The following is a 22665-nucleotide window of genomic DNA, read 5'->3' on the forward strand; positions in this document are numbered from 1 at the left end:
AATAAAGAGTTAATCTCAAGCTGCAGACATACCTTCAGTTGTCTCAATAGTGCCCTTAAGTCTCAGAAGCCAAACAGGAAGAAACAACACTGATCTGTGTAAAGAAAGTTCCCATAATGCCTCGCTCCTGCACCGAGACCCAGACCAGTGTACATGCTCAGTTAGTTGGACTATGAGTCAGCTTCCTGCTGATTGGCTCAGATCCACATTCCTAAGGGGGGGGAAGTGATTTCTTAGCATTCTTGAGGGAGGGGGGAGCAGGAGAGAGGAGAGAGCGCCAAACGAGCGGATCTTCTCCCGATATCTCCACCTACGGGTGGGCGATATCGGGCAAATTCAGGCTAATTCGTCGTTTGGCCCAGGGGCTAAACGATTGAAATAAAACTACTGTAATGGGTGCAGTCGGTTCGGGGACCGCATCAACGAGCCGATGTGGTCCCCGATCCAACTAACTTTTTTAACCTGCCCGATCGAGATCTGGACAATTTCAGGCCAGATATCGGTCGGGCATTCCCGTCTTGGTTTCCCTACACGGCCCGATAAGCAGCTGAATTGGACTAAGGGACCGATATCAGCAGCTACAGTCGGCCGGTGTATGGGGACCATAACATCCGTTATTCATAAGGGGACCTGGGGTATTCCAGATAAGAGGGTTTCCATAATTTGGATCTCTACCTTAAAGGAGAAGGAAAGGTCTAATCACTGAGGGGTACCAAAATGTTAGGCACTCCCCAGTGATTGTAATCACTTACATGATACCCTGGGTTGGTGCTTCTGTTAAAGGAAAACTGCACCACAAATTTTGTGTTTCTGTACCAGCCCAAGGCACCCCCAGCCCTTTAGCAGGGAAGATCTGTGCCCCAAAGATGCCCCATTAGCCCCCCATCTTCTTTTCTGCTGATTCCCTGCACATACTCTGTGCTGCTGTCACTTACCTGAGCTTAGGGACCCACTCACTATATACAGTATAAATACAATATAAATGTAACAATACAATAAATACAGATAATTACTATATGGCAGCCCTGACCCAGTGCAATTACCATCAGAATGTAATAATCAGCCCTGTAGCATCAGCTTATATGACAGGCAGTTCCCATTTTCTGCTTGATAATTTGTGACGACCCCTAAACTCAGCTTCCCAGAGCCCACTGAGCATGTGCGGTGTCACAGACACTTTCCAAGATGGTGACCCCCCCCGTGACAAGTTTGAAGTCCTGGATCATTGCTGCTATTGACATTAATTTTTAGGGTTTAGTTCTACTTTAAAACAAGCCCACGCTGCATGGATCAGGGCAGAGCCTCGGTGCCCAGTTGAGATGGATATCATGATTACAGTATCAGTTCAAAGGATATTCCCAAGGGCACAAGTGATTTTATTCTTAGCATGGAGAGATTACCAAGAATGACCAAAGTACTAATTGATTTATTCCTGGAAGGCTTTTCAGTTTGCAGGTTAAAATCATTGGAAAATCATTGGAATTCTTCAGATTTTACATACACTGAATTGGCCTGTGAAGCTGTTGGCTTAGAGAGAACATGTACCCTACATATAACTTATCCTCCCTGCTAATATTCCACATATGTCCCTGCCTTATGGTTTCAATTCATTAACATTTTGCCCCCCCACCCCATTTCTTATAATTTGTGGTTTTTGATTTATTGCAGCCCTCCAGGTTTAATTTTCAGCAGCTATCTGGTTGCTAGGGTCCAATGTAACCTAACAACCAGGCAGTGATTTGAAAGAGAGGCAGGAATATGGATAGTAAATGGCCTAAACAGAAAGATAAGTAATAAAAAGCAACAATAGCAATATAATTGTAGCCTTCTGTGAGTGTGAGCAATAGTTTTTTGGCTGCCGGGGTCAGTGACCCCCATGTAAAAGTTGAAAAGAGTCAGAAGAGGAAGGCAAATAATTCCAAACGATAAAAAATAATTAGGGAAAGCCAATGGAAAACTTGCTGAGAATGGGCCATTCTATAAGAAACGAATGGTTAACCTGAGCAATAACCCCTGGCAAAGACTTCTCCTTTAAAGCTCTGGACAACAGAATGTAATATAAGCTTTATCATAATGAAATAAGTAATTTCCTGATAATAATTCTGTACAGGTATGGGACCCATTATCCAGAAAGCTTGGGACCTGGGGTTTTCTGGATAAGGGATCTTTCTGTAATTTGGATCTCTTACCTTAAGTCTACAAAAAAAATATTTAAACAGTAATTAAACACAATAGGGCTGTTCTGCCCCCAATAAGGGGTAATTATATCTTAGTTGGGATCAAGTACAGGTACTGTTTTATTATTACAGAGAAAAGGGAATCATTTAACCATTAAATAAACCCAATAGGGCTGTTCTGCCCCAATAAGGGGTAATTATATCTTAGTTGGGATCAAGTACAGGTACTGTTTTATTATTACAGAGAAAAGGGAATCATTTAACCATGAAATAAACCCAATAGGGCTGTTCTGCCCCCAATAAGGGGTAATTATATCTTAGTTGGGATCAAGTACAGGTACTGTTTTAATATTACAGAGAAAAGGGAATCATTTAACCATGAAATAAACCCAATAGGGCTGTTCTGCCCCCAATAAGGGGTAATTATATCTTAGTTGGGATCAAGTACAGGTACTGTTTTAATATTACAGAGAAAAGGGAATCATTTAACCATGAAATAAACCCAATAGGGCTGTTCTGCCCCAATAAGGGGTAATTATATCTTAGTTGGGATCAAGTACAGGTACTGTTTTATTATTACAGAGAAAAGGGAATCATTTAACCATGAAATAAACCCAATAGGGCTGTTCTGCCCCCAATAAGGGGTAATTATATCTTAGTTGGGATCAAGTACAGGTACTGTTTTATTATTACAGAGAAAAGGGAATCATTTAACCATTAAATAAACCCAATAGGGCTGTTCTGCCCCCAATAAGGGGTAATTATATCTTAGTTGGGATCAAGTACAGGTACTGTTTTATTATTACAGAGAAAAGGGAATCATTTAACCATGACTACCCTACTTCTTATCCATAAAGCTTTTTTGCTTTCCGACCTCTCCGTCCATCAGTCACTTTGTGTGTAAAGTGCGACGAGCAAGATGGCCGCTGACCTAACCAAACCAGAAATGCCTAAGATGGGCAAAGCGACATTAAAAAAAACATTGGGTGTCAAGGTTATTCTTGCGGCAGCTAATGATCCAGATGGCAGATCATCTCATCGCCGTCTAGATTGTGCTAGATTGGCATACAGCAAGTATTAATGATAGAGTTATATAAGTATCAGACAGAGAGGCAGCTGCTCCGGAGTTGGCACGGCGAGACGGCTTGGCTCGCAAACAGGGGCTGTCACACTCCCCATTCCGCCCGCTCCTTAAGACTTGTTCACAGGTGGCAGAAACTTGGTCGCTATGTGAATGAGCGTCTCAATTTGCTGCGGTTTCTTCTATCCGTGTTGCGAGTGCAGTGGGAGGCAGGCCATAGTGAATGTCATGCTATTATACATAAGGTACCAGCGGGCCAAGGATCTCATTGGTGGCCCCCCACAGCTACCCCAATACCCCCAAGACCCTCAAGCAGGAGAACCTGAATCTATTAAAAGGGGTTGTCCCCCTTTCAGTTAGCTTTTAGCAAGAGCGTAATACTTTAAGACTATTTGCTATTGGTCTTCATTTTTTTATTATTTGTAGCCTAAGGCATAGAGGCGGGGCAGGCAATATATAGGGTTTTTAAATGCCTTTATAATGGGTTTGAATGTGTTGATATACAAATGAATTTGGGTTTGATGTTTAACTTGAAAAGGACGTTTGGATTTGGTTCAGCCAGACTCGTGGATCCGTCTGAATCTTGGCCGAATCCTGATCCTGGATTCAGTGCAAACCCTGACGCACAATGTACTTAGAGTAGTTACACTTGCTTTGTGTTTAGTCTCGTTATCCATTATCATTAATGAAATGTCATACATGCAGGTCTGGAATTCTTTGTAATTATTTATACTGCCCTGAGCAGTGCTTCTCTTGTATACAGGACCCGTTATCCAGAATGCTCGGGACCTGGGGTTTCCGGATAAGGGGGCCTTTCCATAATTCGGATCTTCATACCTCAAGTCTACTAAAAAAATTATTTAAACAGTAATTAAACCCAATAGGATTGTTTTGCCTCCAATAAGGGTTAATTATATCTTAGTTGGGATCAAGTACAGGTACTGTTTTATTATTACAGAGAAAAGGGAATCATTTAACCATGAAATAAACCCAATAGGGCTGTTCTGCCCCAATAAGGGGTAATTATATCTTAGTTGGGATCAAGTACAGGTACTGTTTTATTATTACAGAGAAAAGGGAATCATTTAACCATGAAATAAACCCAATAGGGCTGTTCTGCCCCAATAAGGGGTAATTATATCTTAGTTGGGATCAAGTACAGGTACTGTTTTATTATTACAGAGAAAAGGGAATTATTATCCATGAAATAAACCCAATAGGGCTGTTCTGCCCCCAATAAGGGGTAATTATATCTTAGTTGGGATCAAGTACAGGTACTGTTTTATTATTACAGAGAAAAGGGAATCATTTAACCATGAAATAAACCCAATAGGGCTGTTCTGCCCCAATAAGGGGTAATTATATCTTAGTTGGGATCAAGTACAGGTACTGTTTTATTATTACAGAGAAAAGGGAATCATTTAACCATGAAATAAACCCAATAGGGCTGTTCTGCCCCAATAAGGGGTAATTATATCTTAGTTGGGATCAAGTACAGGTACTGTTTTATTATTACAGAGAAAAGGGAATTATTATCCATGAAATAAACCCAATAGGGCTGTTCTGCCCCCAATAAGGGGTAATTATATCTTAGTTGGGATCAAGTACAGGTACTGTTTTATTATTACAGAGAAAAGGGAATCATTTAACCATTAAATAAACCCAATAGGGCTGTTCTGCCCCAATAAGGGGTAATTATATCTTAGTTGGGATCAAGTACAGGTACTGTTTTATTATTACAGAGAAAAGGGAATCATTTAACCATTAAATAAACCCAATAGGGCTGTTCTGCCCCAATAAGGGGTAATTATATCTTAGTTGGGATCAAGTACAGGTACTGTTTTATTATTACAGAGAAAAGGGAATCATTTAACCATTAAATAAACCCAATAGAACTGTTCTGCTCCCAATAAGGAAACCATTTTTAAAAATGGTAATTATTTGATTAAAATGGAGTCTATGGGAGATGGCCTTTCCGTAATTTGGAACTTTCTGGATAATGGGTTTCCGGATAAGGGGTCCGATACCTGTATATTATATCATATTGGTTATGGCTTTGGCACACAGGGCATTTTGATTGCTGGTTCTGAGCAGTCTCATGCTGGCAATGCACCTACAAATCTGCTCATTTAGCCTCCCCAAACCTGCCTGACACATATCTGCCCTGGATCCCTGTGCCAGCCGGCAACACCTTGTGTAGGGGGCCCTGCCAAAATGGTTCCAATTGGGCCCCATAGTTTACAAGAGCGACCCTGAGTCCCTGGCATTTCTCTGTGGCGGAAATAATGCCGGCAGAGTCCCCCTCATCTGCCATCGCCCTTAGTGCTGCCAAGTTTGACAGAAGGTGATCAGAATCCCAACACTGGAGCTTCCACAATTGCAATGCCGGTCTGTAATTGGATGAACAGAACCCATTAGAGATTAAAGGGGCCAACCAAAATGTGTTGTTTTTTCCAAATGACTGCAGAATCTCAAAAAATGTGAATCAATATATATATATATATATATAATATGTTTTAGGATGAAGGACCCCTTCAACACTGCTTGGGATTTAATAGAAAGTGAGTGAACTACAGTCCATGGTCTTTCTTAATAAATGGAACTTTAATTTGAGAATAAGATGCAGCTTAGGTCTCAGGTAAATATTTGCTAGGCATGGGAGTAGCCTTATCCTTGTAAAAGGTCTTTAATATATTACAAATACTTATTTATCTTTATTTGCATCGCTGCTGACATAAGAGGCTCCATAGATGATGCCCCCATATTTAATAAAGGGCACTAAGATTGCCCAGGAGTAGTAACCCATAGCAACCAATAAGAAGTTTGCTTTTAAACAGGTGACCAGTAAATGCTTCTTGCTGATGGGTTACTGCTCCTGGGCAAACTTCTTGCTTTTTATTACAGGAAAAAAACCCTGTTATTATTATCCCAAAAGCCCGTAGACTCCATTTTTAAATAATTCGGTATTTTAGACCATATTTCCCTTTTCTCTGTAATAATAAAACAGTACCTGTACTTGATCCCAACTAAGATATAATTACCCCTTATTGGGGGCAGAACAGCCCTATTGGGTTTATTTCATGGTTAAATGATTCCCTTTTCTCTGTAATAATAAAACAGTACCTGTACTTGATCCCAACTAAGATATAATTACCCCTTATTGGGGCAGAACAGCCCTATTGGGTTTATTTAATGGTTAAATGATTCCCTTTTCTCTGTAATAATAAAACAGTACCTGTACTTGATCCCAACTAAGATATAATTACCCCTTATTGGGGGCAGAACAGCCCTATTGGGTTTATTTCATGGTTAAATGATTCCCTTTTCTCTGTAATAATAAAACAGTACCTGTACTTGATCCCAACTAAGATATAATTACCCCTTATTGGGGGCAGAACAGCCCTATTGGGTTTATTTAATGGTTAAATGATTCCCTTTTCTCTGTAATAATAAAACAGTACCTGTACTTGATCCCAACTAAGATATAATTACCCCTTATTGGGGCAGAACAGCCCTATTGGGTTTATTTCATGGTTAAATGATTCCCTTTTCTCTGTAATAATAAAACAGTACCTGTACTTGATCCCAACTAAGATATAATTACCCCTTATTGGGGGCAGAACAGCCCTATTGGGTTTATTTAATGGTTAAATGATTCCCTTTTCTCTGTAATAATAAAACAGTACCTGTACTTGATCCCAACTAAGATATAATTACCCCTTATTGGGGCAGAACAGCCCTATTGGGTTTATTTAATGGTTAAATGATTCCCTTTTCTCTGTAATAATAAAACAGTACCTGTACTTGATCCCAACTAAGATATAATTGCCCCTTATTGGGGCAGAACAATCCTATTAGATTTATTTCATGTTTAAATGGTTTTTCAGTAGACTTACGTTATGGAGGTCCAAATTACGGAAAGATCCCTTATCCAGGAAACCCCAGGTCCCGAGTATTCTGTAAAACAGATCCCATACTTTGCTGTTTAACAGGAATTTACTAGGCTGGTTCTGATGCTTCTGTGCAATGAATGCGTTAATACAACCCCGATCCAACTCCCTTGTGCTGCTGTAAGAGACGGAATTAGCCCGCGCTCCCTTTTATTTTAGACACGCGGAGCTATTTATGACCGCAACGGCCCTGCGTCTGCACATAATTTGAGCCTAATCTCATTTGTTAAGTAGTAGCTCATTCATTATTTACAGCTTATTAGGCAAGCTTACAGAGAAATAAATGCTTTATAAATATGATCAAGGCTATAAATATTCGCCTAATCTTGTAAACCGTCCAGGACATTATGCTCCCGGGGCAGATAAAAATACCAATTTAAGGGGAGACGACACCTTTTAAAGCGGTCGGGTAGGAAATTATAACATGGATCCAACATTATATTTTTTTTTCCATATTTCTTCTATAGTTACAATAAAATGAGAGAATTAGGGATTTCCCACCATTTCTAATGTGAATGAAAGATCCAAGCTGCCTCAGGGCCAGAGGTGTATGACATTAAATGGCTTCAAAGGGTGTATAGAGATGCATAGAGATCCAATGGCGGAAGGCCATGGCCTACACCATGGATCCCCAACCTTTTTTACCCAGGAGCAGGGTTGGACTGGGGGGTGAAGGGCCCACCGGGGCTCCCGCCCCAGGGGCACTGCAGGTGCCCATAGCCCCCCCCGAGGGGCCCCCCTAACCCCCTTCGCAGTGCCCCCACTCGACATCCTCCCCCGACCCCGTAAAATGAACACGTCAGGGCAGGAGCGGTCAGGCAGGGGGAGTGCCGCAAGGGTCAGGTCTGGGCCACCGGGGCCCACTAGAGCCGGGGCCCACTGGGATTTTTTCCGTTGTCCCGGCAGCCCAGTCCGCCCTGCCCAGGAGCCACACTCAAATGTGGAAAGAGTTGGGGAGCAACACAAGCATAAAATATGTACCACGCCAAATGAGGGCGTGATTGGCTATTTGGAAGTCCCTATGGGGACTGGCAGCCTACAGGAGGCTGTTTGGCAGGTTTTTATTCAACCAAAACTTGCCCCCTAACCAGAAATTCAAAAATAAGCACCTACTTTGAGGCCACTGGGAGCAACACCTAAGGGGTTGAGGGGCTACATGTTACCTCTGAGCCACGGGTTGGGGATCACTGGGTTACACTGTGAATGATTATGATCACCACTCATATTTGCAGTTAGTGCATTCAGGGGTGTATTTTACCTAATTTGCCCTTTCATACAAATACACAAACATCAGTAGAATAATAGTTGGTGGTGCCCATCTGATTGTTTGCACAAAAACGTCTATGGGGCTCACTGCAGGGGTCACTGGTAAGACCCCCAAATACTCAAAATATTATTTGAAAAAGTTTACCGGATAAAACTGAGACAAGTGCCAGCTGTGCTGAGGGAAACTTCGGAGGGAACCACCTACTAGACCAGCAGTTCTCAGCCTGTGGGTCGGGCCCCTTTGGGGGTCGGGACCCCTTTCACAGGGGTCACCTAAGACTATCAGAAAACACATATTTCTGATGGTTTTAGGAATAATTTTATGGTTGGGGGTCACCACAACATGAGGAACTGTATTAAAGGGTCACGGCATTAGGAAGGTTGAGAACCACTGTACTAGATGCTTCTAGGTGAGCGCGCTGTTGGCCCGTCGGGGACATGGACTCTGCTTGAGGTCCATAAAGGTACTGACGTTCAAATTGGTTGTTCCAACCTTGGTAAAGGGGCCTTGGTCAATCATGAACAAGTTTTATTTGTGTTTTTTCTGACATCAATGGGTGGAGGGTACAAGTTGTGGATGAGTTGTTAATGTGTGATTCATATAGTGGAGAGGTATTGTAAGCACCGCCTCTTCGAGGCCCGCGTAAATTCCAGTTCCCTTATGTCAGTGCGTCCTGCCCCTTATTCAGAAAATCTCCAGTGTTTCTGAGTCAATATAGACCAGGTATAGATGCATATATATAGCATGAAAATGCACTCAATTTGCAAGTCACAGAAACCCCTAATATCCCTATCCCTGTAATCTGTTCCTTCAAACAGTAGGAATAAATACCATTTTTATCTCTTTCTGCATCATTTGTAATCCTGGCAGGGGAGGAGGGACTAAAACACTGATGTTACACATTGTAACAATTTCCCCACAGCTTACAGACAGCATGCAGGAACTACATAACCCACAATGCATTGCACTGGGATGTTCCTTTCCTTATTGACATCATGTGTGCAGCAGGGAATTGTGGGATTGGGAGGAGGCAGGCTGAGGGACAGGTGACTACTGTTATTTGAGTCACAAAGTAGTCAGCCAGATCAGCAGGGGAACAGGGGGCGGGGCTTAGGGAACAGGGGGCGGGGCTTAGGGAACTGTTCAAAACCAGATTATTACATTAAACATCAGGAAAAGGCTGAATATTGTTTAATTGATGTATATTGCAAAGTTGCTTGAAATCATGTTTACTCTTCAAAAAGCTCACGTTTTTTGGGTGGAGCTCCCCTTTAATTATATGTGACACACTCAATGTCAAGTTTTGTAATAGAACATGTAAATATAATTGATTCCAAATATATACACATTTAAACACTTATGTATTTGAGTGAATGGCAGTCACGGCAAGTTTCATGGCAGAGTGATTCATGGGATGCGCTTATTAAATGGCTGCATATACAGAAGGGGTTAAGAGATATATCCATAGTCAAGTACTTTGGAAACCCTAAACCATTTGACTGTCCAGTGTCCCTTACCCAGTGGCATGACTTGGCAGCGACGCGCTTACTATAAACAGTGCCAATTGGCACACATCGCCCATCTAACTGTGACAGTTCCATCTTTTTCCTCCCCTGTCGCCCACTGCCATCGAAAGCAGAAAGAAACACAATAATAATAATAACATATTCATGTAGCGTCGGAACAGCTGATTTAATTCCCCCCTCGTAACATGACTTAAACTCCGGTCGCGCCGACCGCTGCATAGCTCACATTCCTGCCCCCCAGCCCTTATCTCCCACCGACAGCCGCCGAGAGAGAGGGGGAGCCCAGGAGCAAGAGAAGGACTCCGAGAGGCCGGACACCTCAAGGTAGGACCCTTTGCCCACCATAATGGTGACTTGGTAACGCCTGTCCAGATGTGGGAAGGGAAACCCAAGTGCAAGCTCAGCAGCCTAAGGGTTATCAAGGGGGGGGGGGGTCTAAATATTGGATGGTTTTGATAAAGGTTAACAGATATATAACAAATATATGGTTGGAGGGAGCCTGAAGAAGAGTCCAGGAACAGTGTGAGGTTGAAGAAGATCTTGAGGGCTTCTGGGACTTTATATTATAGGACTTGTGATGTTGGGGGGGGGGGGGGTTCTTCTGACTCAGCAGTGATCTCCGTGCCAAATCCTAGAAAGAGTAAATCCTCCAGCTTCATTTCTTTCCTCCCATCGGCATGGCCACCTGTATGGCTACAGTCTGTGGGATCCCCTGTATGGTCCCCCTTGGGGAATTAGCGAAGATTAGCTGAGAAAATGCGAAAGGAAGAAGTACATGGTTATTTAATGTGAAAGGAGTACATCTGTTTTCAATACGTATTCATTTTTCATGCCTTTATACCATATTTGATAACATATTAACAGGCTGGGGGTAGTGTTTTACAGTAGCATAGCGATAGGTGGCCAGGAACTGTCTCATGTTCTGCAGAAAAAGTCAGTGCCAAATTCAAAGTGAATTTGCTTTTCTAAGAATCTAGATTCAGCCATCCCATTGACTCGTGAGCAGAATGTTGCTCCCAGTGGCCACAAAGTAGCTGCCATTGTTACATTTCTGGCTTGGAGGCAAGTTTTGGAAGCCCAGAGACACAGTTTTACCCCAAGCAGAGCCTCCTGCAGGCCACATGGGGCTACCAAATAGCCAATCACAGCCCTTATTTGGCCCCCAAAGAACTTTTTTTCATGCTTGTGTGGCTCCCCAACACTTTTTACATTTGAGTGTGGCTCATGAATAAAGAAGATTGGGGATCCCTGCCCTAGATGGATCATTCCTCTTCCTTGAACAAGGAAGAGGTGTTGTCACTTTTCATCACTTATCTTTCTATTCAGACCCTCTCCTGTTCATCTTCCAGTCACTCATTCAAACCACTCCCTTGTATCTAGGGTACACTGGACCTTAGCAACCCAATACCTGCAAATAATATGATTTCGTACATCATACTAAAAGTTAAGTACAGGTATGGGACCTATTATCCAGAATGCTCAGGACCAAGGGTGTTCCGGATAAGGGGTCTTTCCGTAATTTGGATCTCCATACATTAAGTGTGCTAAAAAATGTATAAAACATAAATTAAACCCAATAGGATTGTTTTGTATCCAATAAGGATTATTTCTATCTTAGTTGGGATCAAGTACAGGTACTGTTTTATTATTACAGAGAAAAGGGAATCATTTAACCATGAAATAAACCCAATAGGGCTGTTCTGCCCCCAATAAGGGGTAATTATATCTTAGTTGGGATCAAGTACAGGTACTGTTTTATTATTACAGAGAAAAGGGAATCATTTAACCATGAAATAAACCCAATAGGGCTGTTCTGCCCCAATAAGGGGTAATTATATCTTAGTTGGGATCAAGTACAGGTACTGTTTTATTATTACAGAGAAAAGGGAATCATTTAACCATGAAATAAACCCAATAGGGCTGTTCTGCCCCAATAAGGGGTAATTATATCTTAGTTGGGATCAAGTACAGGTACTGTTTTATTATTACAGAGAAAAGGGAATCATTTAACCATGAAATAAACCCAATAGGGCTGTTCTGCCCCAATAAGGGGTAATTATATCTTAGTTGGGATCAAGTACTGGTACTGTTTTATTATTACAGAGAAAAGGGAATCATTTAACCATGAAATAAACCCAATAGGGCTGTTCTGCCCCAATAAGGGGTAATTATATCTTAGTTGGGATCAAGTACAGGTACTGTTTTATTATTACAGAGAAAAGGGAATCATTTAACCATGAAATAAACCCAATAGGGCTGTTCTGCCCCAATAAGGGGTAATTATATCTTAGTTGGGATCAAGTACAGGTACTGTTTTATTATTACAGAGAAAAGGGAAACCATTTTTAAAAATGTGAATTATTTGATTAAAATGGAAATGGGAGATGGCCTTTCTGTAAGTCGGAACTTTCTGATAATGGGTTTCCGGATAAGGGATCCCATACCTGGAAAAGCTGAACAACCCTTTGATTTGTTGGATAGGTTTTTGGACCAGCACCTTATTCAGTACAGTACACACCCGTCGTGCGTAGCCTTTAAAAACTGACAGTAAATGAGATGTATATTGGCACTGGGATATTGGCAGAGATATATGTTTGTGTGTTGCACCGTAGTGGGTTCCGTGTGTGGCTTCTGCCTGTCCCACTTGTTTATTTGCCAGTGTCAGTTTATTGAGTATAATGAGAAGTCAGATTTATAGCCGTGTCCTCGGGAATCCCAGCCAACTGTATGGAAGGGTTGACCCTTAGGTGTTTATATTCAGTCTCTAGAGGCCAACTGTTTCTTTTATAGGCTCTTATGTCTGAAATAGAAATTCACTGGGAAAGGGTCTCACTGTCCCCGTACACTGCAGCTCATTGATGAACCCAGTAGGCAAAGTGCAGCTTCTATACTACAAACCACCAGTGCAGTATTTTCCCCCAAATTCTTTTGTAGGTCCCACAGTTCTGACAGATTGTGCAGAATTAGTGCTGATTGATTACTGCATTTCTTTGTGAATGGAGTCAATAGTGCCCAGTTCATTGGCACAAGTCAGTTTAGGCAATGGACACAAGGGAACCTGGAATTATGAGCAGGTCCAGGCAGGCCTTAAAGGGGAACTTCACCCAGACACAACTTAAGCTGTTTGAAAAGTAAACATTATATAAAGCAACTTTGCAGTATACATCAATTAAACAATATGCAGCCTTTTCATGATGTTTAATGTAATAATCTGGTTTGGAACAGTTCCCTAAGCCCCGCCCCCTGTTCCCCTGCTGATCTGGCTGACTACTTTGTGACTCAAATAAACTGTAACAGTAGCGCCTGTCCCTCAGCCTGCCTCCTCCCAATCCCACAATCCCCTGCGGCACACGTGATGTCAATAAAGAAAGGAACATCCCAGTTCAATGCATTGTGGGTTATGTAGTTCCTGCATGCTGCCTGTAAGCTGTGGGGAAGTTGTTACAATGTGTAACATCAGTGTTTTAGTCCCTCCTCCCCTGCCAGGATTACAAATGATGCAGAAAGAGAAGAACAGTTTTGCAGCTGGATTTCAGCATATAAAAATGGTATTTATTCCTACTGTTGGAAGGAACAGATTACAGGGATAGGGATAATAGGGGTTTCTGGGCTGTGTGGGCTCTTTAACAAATCCTGAGTCTGAGCAGGTTGGGTGGGTGCATTGATGCCCTGGATATAAGAACCTTTGTGAACTGTGTCAATGATGCATCTATTTTAGTGCTTTCCATTTGCACTTGTGTTGGTATATAACCCATACTGAGTGGGTAAGTGCTGAAATGCCTTTATCGGCCGCCTTGTGCCTGACAGAGAATATATACAGTATATATCAGTAGTATTCAGTGTACTGAATGTTGCCGGCCCGGGAGAATGAAGGGGCTTATCTTGGCTTGGCTGTGGGTCAGGCACTAAGCTGCATTAAGAAGAGGACGGTGTGTTCGGTGCATGTTGCTCAGGGCCGAGCTGTCGGTACCAACACATTTTTAAACCCGTTAAATCAGTCCTTCTGTCTCTCTGATCGGGTTCCTGAAGGGATGGGAGGGGCCTATTTTGAACCTGACACACTGAGAACTTCCTATATGTTTACATCATCACCTCCAGGCTTTTCCCTTACTTCTGTCCTGTTGGACCAATTCATTGGTTGCTTGGGCACTTTTACTAGTGGCATGAATTGAAAGTTTAGTGGTCAATTTCTCCCTCGCACTGATGTAGGCAAACAGGCTCCGCCTATCACTTACATACTGTTATACACTTTGTCACAGGAACAGGAAGTAGTGTTAGACTGACTGATCCTTCTCTTCTGCACAGGCCCTGCGCTGGGGGGTCAGTGACCCCTATAGAAACTACACTCACTTTTTTACTTCCACACATAGTACTGGCAGCAAACTTAACTCCTATTGGCTGTGTCTCCTACAGAGGGATGATTCTGAGCAGGGTTGGACTGGGGGAGTGCAGGGCCCACTGGGGCTCCCGCCCCAGGGGCCCTGCAGGTGCCCTCGCCGGCCACGTCCCCTATCCCCCCCGACAGGGGCCCCCCTAACCCCCCGCAGTGCCCCCCAGCTGACATCCTGACCCTGATTCTGAAGTAAATATCTCTTCAGCTGCACATTTTCTGTATATGTATATGGCAACCAGTAGCCCAGGGGCAACATGTTACTCACCAACCCCTTGGATGTTGCTCCCAGTGGCCTCAAAGCAAGGGCTAATTTTTGAATTCCTGGTTTGGGGGCAAGTTTTGGTTGTATAAAAACCAAACAGAGCCTCCTGTAGGCTGCCAGTCCCCATAGGGGCTACTAAATAGCCAATCACAGCCCCTCAGAATCAGGGTTGGACTGGGCTGCCGGGACAAATCCCAGTGGGCTCCAACGGCCCAGTCCGACCCTGATTCTGAGGTAAATATCTCTTCAGCGTGACATTTTCTGTATATGTATATGGCAACCTGTAGCCCAGGGGCAACATGTTGCTCACCAACCCCTTAAAAGTTGCTCCCGGTGGCCTGAAAGCAAGGGCTTATTTTTGAATTCCTGACTTGGGGGCAAGTTTTGGTTGTACCGCCAAGCAGAGCTTCCTGTAGGCTGCCAGTCCCCATAGGGGCTACTAAATAGCCAATCACTGCCCTTATTTGAAACGTTTTGCGTGTTTTTGTTGCTCCCCAACTCTTTTCACATTTGATAGTGTCTCACAAGTACAAAAGCTTGGGGATCCCTGCTCTAAAGTGTCCTAAATCCTCTCCAAGAGTCTGAAGGGTTGATGTTCTTCCTTTGCTGGGGAGGATCCTGCTCCCTTTAACATGTTCAACTAGTTCTTCCATTGGCATTAAGCCGACCTGTACATTCGAGAAGGTTCGTCTCGTCACTCATAATCCCTTTTGCTCGTAGTCTTTCCAACGCTGGTATTCGGTGTTCCTCAGGCCCATGTACCTTGATTGTGTTACCCGATCTCTAAATGAGTACAAATCACTCCTTGGATTTAATCTAGACACCGTGTTTATTATCTACATGCAGTTATTTACTTCAGAACCTGATCCTGCCAGCCAACCCCTAGACATTCTCATGTGTGCCCTTGACTCCTTGTTCTTTGTACAGGTATAGGACCCGTTATCCAGAATGCTCGGGACCAAGGGTGTTCCGGATAAGGGATCTTTCCATAATTTGGATCTCCATACCTTAAGTCTACTAAAAAATCAATAAAATATTAATTAAACCCAATAGGATTGTTTTGCATCCAATAAGGGGTAATTATATCTTAGTTGGGATCAAGTACAGGTACTGTTTTATTATTACAGAGAAAAGGGAATCATTTAACCATGAAATAAACCCAATAGGGCTGTTCTGCCCCAATAAGGGGTAATTATATCTTAGTTGGGATCAAGTACAGGTACTGTTTTATTATTACAGAGAAAAGGGAATCATTTAACCATTAAATAAACCCAATAGGGCTGTTCTGCCCCCAATAAGGGGTAATTATATCTTAGTTGGGATCAAGTACAGGTACTGTTTTATTATTACAGAGAAAAGGGAATCATTTAACCATGAAATAAACCCAATAGGGCTGTTCTGCCCCCAATAAGGGGTAATTATATCTTAGTTGGGATCAAGTACAGGTACTGTTTTATTATTACAGAGAAAAGGGAATCATTTAACCATGAAATAAACCCAATAGGGCTGTTCTGCCCCCAATAAGGGGTAATTATATCTTAGTTGGAATCAAGTACAGGTACTGTTTTATTATTACAGAGAAAAGGGAATCATTTAACCATGAAATAAACCCAATAGGGCTGTTCTGCCCCCAATAAGGGGTAATTATATCTTAGTTGGGATCAAGTACAGGTACTGTTTTATTATTACAGAGAAAAGGGAATCATTTAACCATGAAATAAACCCAATAGGGCTGTTCTGCCCCCAATAAGGGGTAATTATATCTTAGTTGGGATCAAGTACAGGTACTGTTTTATTATTACAGGGAAAAGGGAATCATTTAACCATGAAATAAACCCAATAGGACTGTTCTGCCCCAATAAGGGGTAATTATATCTTAGTTGGGATCAAGTACAGGTACTGTTTTATTATTACAGAGAAAAGGGAATCATTTAACCATGAAATAAACCCAATAGGGCTGTTCTGCCCCAATAAGGGGTAATTATATCTTAGTTGGGATTAAGTACAGGTACTGTTTTATTATTACAGAGAAAAAGGAAATCAGTTTAAAAATTCAGAATTATTTGATTAAAATCGAGTCTATGGGAGATGGGCTTTGCGGATAAGGGACCCCATACCTGTGTGTGTGTGTGTGTGTGTATATATATATATATATATATATATATATATATATATATATATATATATATATTATAAGTCCCAGAAGACAATGCATCGTTGTTCAACCCCCTATACAACCTCTGTGAGGACATCACTGTGCCTTTTGCGCTTCTCCATAGAGCTCTGTCTTGGGTTTCAGCAACAAGGTGATTGAATCTTTGATCAGTTGCCAGAAAGTTTCTAAACAGTCAGTTCTATGAGTTGCTGCAAACCATAAAGTGTGCCACTGTTTTCACAGAATTAAGCTTTTGTGGCTTTGGAAAAAGCTGAACTCCACCCAAAACTGAAGCTTTTGAAAAGTAAACCTAATTCCAAGCAACTTTGCAATATACATCAATTAAACAATATGCAGCCTTTTCCTGATGTTTAATGTAATAATCTGGTTTAGAACAGTTCCCTAAGCCCCTCCCCCTGTTCCCTAAGCCCCACCCCCTGTTCCCCTGCTGATCTGGCTGACTACTTTGTGACTCAAATAAACTGTAACAGTAGTCGTCTGTCCCTCAGCCTGCCTTCAGCCTGCCTCCTCCCAATCCCACAATTCCCAGTGCAATGCATTGTGGGTTATGTAGGTCCTGCATGCTGTCTGTAAGCTGAGGAGAAGCTGTTACAATGTGTAACATCAGTGTTTCAGTCCCTCCTCCCCTGCCAGGATTACAAATGATGCAGAAAGAGAAGAACAGTTTTGCAGCTGGATTTCAGCATATAAAAATGGTATTTATTCCTACTGTTTGAAGGAACAGATTACAGGGATAAGGATATTATGGGTTTCTGTGTTGTGTGGGGCTCTTTAACTAATTTTTACTCTTAAGATGGCCACAAATTAAATATGTTTCTCATCTGGGCAGAAATGCAGGCTTCTGAGGCAACCTCACAGTAAATTCTGTTCTGAATCAGTACCAAGGGGCAAACTGCACAGTGATCTGACCCATTACAACCTATGGGCTAAACCACACACTGGAGCCTTTTTCACACTAAGCCCCAATGCTGAAACACAGATCCAAAGCTCTAAGGGCGAGTCTTTTTGTTTCCGAAATTTTCTGCGCCCAGCAACGTGCAAGAATAAACCACTAAAATAACATTTCTTTTTTTCTTATACCAATGTGACCATACTTTGTTTTGTGCAGAACTCTGCAAAGCAATTTACCTGGTAGGTGTTCTCCAGAAAGCTATTATTTGTATTTCTCGTATTCTGACACGGGGCCCAGGGAGCTGAAGGAAATGTTATGTCGAACGATTAATAACTCACATATGGGAGAACTTAATAAAAGGGCAAATATTGCAGAAAAAACTGTTACACTTTCCACATTGTAATGTGCTTCTTTAGACAGATATTGATCATTCTAATAGGGCATTGGGCATTTTTAGGACATTTTATTACATATAGAGGTATACGACCTGTTATCCAGAATGCTCGGGACCAAGGGTATTCCGGATAAGGGGTCTTTATTTCGAACTCCATACCTTAAGTCTACTAAAAAATCAATAAAACTCAATAGGATTGTTCTGCCCCCAATAAGGATTATTTCTGTCTTAGTTGGGATCAAGTACAGGTACTGTTTTATTATTACAGAGAAAAGGGAATCATTTAACCATGAAATAAACCCAATAGGGCTGTTCTGCCCCCAATAAGGGGTAATTATATCTTAGTTGGGATCAAGTACAGGTACTGTTTTATTATTACAGAGAAAAGGGAATCATTTAACCATTAAATAAACCCAATAGGGCTGTTCTGCCCCAATAAGGGGTAATTATATCTTAGTTGGGATCAAGTACAGGTACTGTTTTATTATTACAGAGAAAAGGGAATCATTTAACCATTAAATAAACCCAATAGGGCTGTTCTGCCCCAATAAGGGGTAATTATATCTTAGTTGGGATCAAGTACAGGTACTGTTTTATTATTACAGAGAAAAGGGAATCATTTAACCATGAAATAAACCCAATAGGGCTGTTCTGCCCCCAATAAGGGGTAATTATATCTTAGTTGGGATCAAGTACAGGTACTGTTTTATTATTACAGAGAAAAGGGAATCATTTAACCATTAAATAAACCCAATAGGGCTGTTCTGCCCCCAATAAGGGGTAATTATATCTTAGTTGGGATCAAGTACAGGTACTGTTTTATTATTACAGAGAAAAGGGAATCATTTAACCATGAAATAAACCCAATAGGGCTGTTCTGCCCCCAATAAGGGGTAATTATATCTTAGTTGGGATCAAGTACAGGTACTGTTTTATTATTACAGAGAAAAGGGAATCATTTAACCATGAAATAAACCCAATAGGGCTGTTCTGCCCCCAATAAGGGGTAATTATATCTTAGTTGGGATCAAGTACAGGTACTGTTTTATTATCACAGAGAAAAGGGAATCATTTAACCATGAAATAAACCCAATAGGGCTGTTCTGCCCCAATAAGGGGTAATTATATCTTAGTTGGGATCAAGTACAGGTACTGTTTTATTATTACAGAGAAAAGGGAATCATTTAACCATGAAATAAACCCAATAGGGCTGTTCTGCCCCCAATAAGGGGTAATTATATCTTAGTTGGGATCAAGTACAGGTACTGTTTTATTATTACAGAGAAAAGGGAATCATTTAACCATGAAATAAACCCAATAGGGCTGTTCTGCCCCCAATAAGGGGTAATTATATCTTAGTTGGGATCAAGTACAGGTACTGTTTTATTGCTACAGAGAAAGAGGAAACCAGTTTTAAAATTCTGAATTATTTGATTAAAATGGAGTCTATGGGAGACAGGCTTTCCGTAATTCGGGGCTTTCTGGATAACGGGTTTCCGGATAAGGGATCCCATACCTGTACTGGTTTAGGTCCGCACACAAATAACGTATCAGAGCACAGTGGTATTATCAAAAAAGTCTCTTTATAGAATACAAATTAGCCTCAATATAGTTATTACACATTAAATAAATCAAATACCTTCATAAAATACTTAAGGTATGTAGAGTTATTAAAGTGGTAGTTCAACTTAAAATTAACTTACAGTTTGACATTCTGAGACAATTTGCAATTGGTCTTAATTTTTTATGGTTTTTCAGTTATTTAGCTTTTTGTCCAGTAGCTCTCCTTTTGGTATTTTAGTTCTATCTGGTTGCTAGGGTCTTTTTTACCCTAGTAACCAGGGAGTGGTTTAAATGAGAATTGGGAATAGGAATAGGAGAGGGCCTGCACAGAAAGGTAAGTAATAAAAAGTAACAATAACAATAAAACTGTAGCCTCACAGAGCAATAGTTTCTGGCTGCCGGGGTCAGTGACCCCCTGCAAAGAGGCAGAAGAGAATGGCAAATAATTAAAAACCTAGATTATTATTCAGCTCAATTATTCAGACAATTGAGGCCTAAGGAAAACCGAACTGGGTCAAAACCGAACAGGGGGCAACCCTACAGCCCATTCTACAGAAAGTTTATAGTGTATCCTTAGTTGCCTTATACGGGGGTAATTTGGTTTGTTTGTTTTTTTTTTGCACCAAACTTGGTTGGTTGTATCAATGAGAGCTTTCCCTGTGCCTCCTTTTTTACCTTCTTTAAGGGGCAGATTTTCTAAAACTTCAACTTTTCTAATTTTTTTTCTTTTAAAATGTCTGAACTGAAAAAGTACACGTGGGAAAAAAGTCACAGAAGTTGGAAAACTCCACATTTTTGGACTTGTTGCACCGAGGCTACTTCAAATTGTAACATAAAATAAACAGCTTCAAAAATCCAAATAAGGACCCTCCGGGGAAGGGACATCGGCCATTGACTTCTACATGATCTCGGCAAGTTTTAGCCGGCGAATTGTCGGATTCGGATTTTTAGCTTTGCCCATTAGTCAATGTCCCCCATAGCCTTATGTTTAGTGATGGCAAATGAGCCCCTATGAGCAGTTTGAGAACTTAGTAGATGTATTGCTGCCCCTCCCTGCGAGCGAAGCATAGTCATTGTGTAAGTTACGCCGCTTCCAGACGCCATGGCATAATGTTTGTTTTGTGTGATGGCCCCGGGCAGCCACTAACAGCGAGCCACTTTCTGTGAGACTCAGTACAGTTAAACGTAACCGGCACTGGGAGGGGTACAATACAGTCTTTCATATGGGTTGTAGGGGCCACACTGCCTGAAAGGCCACATTCACGGGTATATATATACATAACCGTTCCCACTGCTTAATTATACAGAATAGTGATATCTGTGCTTTATTTCTACCTCTAGTAGTGTAGAATACTGTGTGTGTTTATTCCAGCTACGAGCAACAGTGATCAAAATCTAAGGCCCCTATCCCATTCCCATCAGTCCCTGCCCCAGTGAGCTTACAATCTAAGGTCCCTATCCCATTCCCATCAGTCCCTGCCCCAGTGAGCTTACAATCTAAGGTCCCTATCCCATTCCCATCAGTCCCTGCCCCAGTGAGCTTACAATCCAAGGTCCTTATCACATTCCCATCAGTCCCTGCCCCAGTGAGCTTACAATCTAAGGTCCCTATCCCATTCCCATCAGTCCCTGCCCCAGTGAGCTTACAATCTAAGGTCCCTATCCCATTCCCATCAGTCCCTGCCCCAGTGAGCTTACAATCTAAGGTCCCTATCCCATTCCCATCAGTCCCTGCCCCAGTGAGCTTACAATCTAAGGTCCCTATCCCATTCCCATCAGTGCCTGCCCCAGTGAGCTTACAATCTAAGGTCTCTATCCCATTCCCATCAGTCCCTGCCCCAGTGAGCTTACAATCTAAGGTCCCTATCCCATTCCCATCAGTCCCTGCCCCAGTGAGCTTACAATCTAAGTTCCCTATCCCATTCCCATCAGTCCCTGCCCCAGTGAGCTTACAATCTTAGGTCCCTATCCCATTCCCATCAGTCCCTGCCCCAGTGAGCTTACAATCTAAGGTCCCTATCCCATTCCCATCAGTCCCTGCCCCAGTGAGCTTACAATCTAAGGTCCCTATCAAATTCCCATCAGTCCCTGCCCCAGTGAGCTTACAATCTAAGGCCCCTATAACATTCCCATCAGTCCCTGCCCCAGTGAGCTTACAATCTAAGGTCCCTATCACATTCCCATCAGCCCCTGCCCCAGTGAGCTTACAATCTAAGTCCCTATCACAATTTTGTGTAAATTAGTTAGATAGCAATATTTCACCTGCAAATCCTGCTTGTAGCAAGCATTTTCTTAACAGAATGTGGCCAGTATCCCTCTGGACGCAGTAATGCAGGAGTAGCCTTATTGTGAGCAGGGTAGCTTGGTCACAATGTGAGCACTCCATCTTCTGACAGTTTTGCGGTACTGCAACTTTAAGTGTTAAGCTTTTTTTTTCCTTTTGGCCTCTTTATTTGTACAGCCAGGCAAGCTATATACTTTTTTAAAGACTTTATGAGAGCCAGGGGTAGCCAAATTTCATAAGTAATAAATGGTGGTGTCATTTGTACATGCGTTTTTATAAATAAGAGGCTTCTTGGGGTTCTCTAAGCCAGTTTGGGTTCAATGTAAGGTTTTATATCTGCCGTAGGGGTGTAGGGTGTTTGTGGTCCTCTATATCTGCTGCACATCACTGGGTACAGATGGGGGTCATTGTTCCATGATACAATGGCAGGCTTTCAGTAATAGCGTTCTAGTCTGTCTCTCACAACACTGCCTTGTTGCTAAGAGGTTGCTATGCAGGACTGTAATATCCTCTGTTTTAATACCAAACTGGATAAATAATTGAATTAAAGTGGAATAAATTCAAAAGAATAAATAAAGACCTGCTAAAATACCATTTTCCACCCTCAGATAGCCCTAGCTTTCCATTGCCCTTTGAGAGGAGGGAGGAGCCACAATTAATTAGTCGAAAGGGCTAATGACCGTGGCAGAGACTCCCGTAT

General features: G+C 42.0%; 1 protein-coding gene across 3 annotated transcripts in view; it reads left to right on the forward strand.

Moving 5' to 3' along the window:
- The window catches only part of znf385c (zinc finger protein 385C), a 139284-nt gene that overhangs the window by 38357 nt on the left and 78262 nt on the right, over nt 1-22665 (forward strand). The window contains exon 1 of one of the 3 annotated variants that reach the window (XM_031894169.1): nt 10243-10325. The gene's annotated coding sequence lies outside the window, so the exon portion shown is untranslated. 3 annotated transcript variants of the gene reach the window in all.

This window comes from Xenopus tropicalis, chromosome 10 (genome assembly GCF_000004195.4).
Source record: "Xenopus tropicalis strain Nigerian chromosome 10, UCB_Xtro_10.0, whole genome shotgun sequence".
NCBI classification, from domain to species: Eukaryota; Metazoa; Chordata; class Amphibia; order Anura; family Pipidae; genus Xenopus; species Xenopus tropicalis.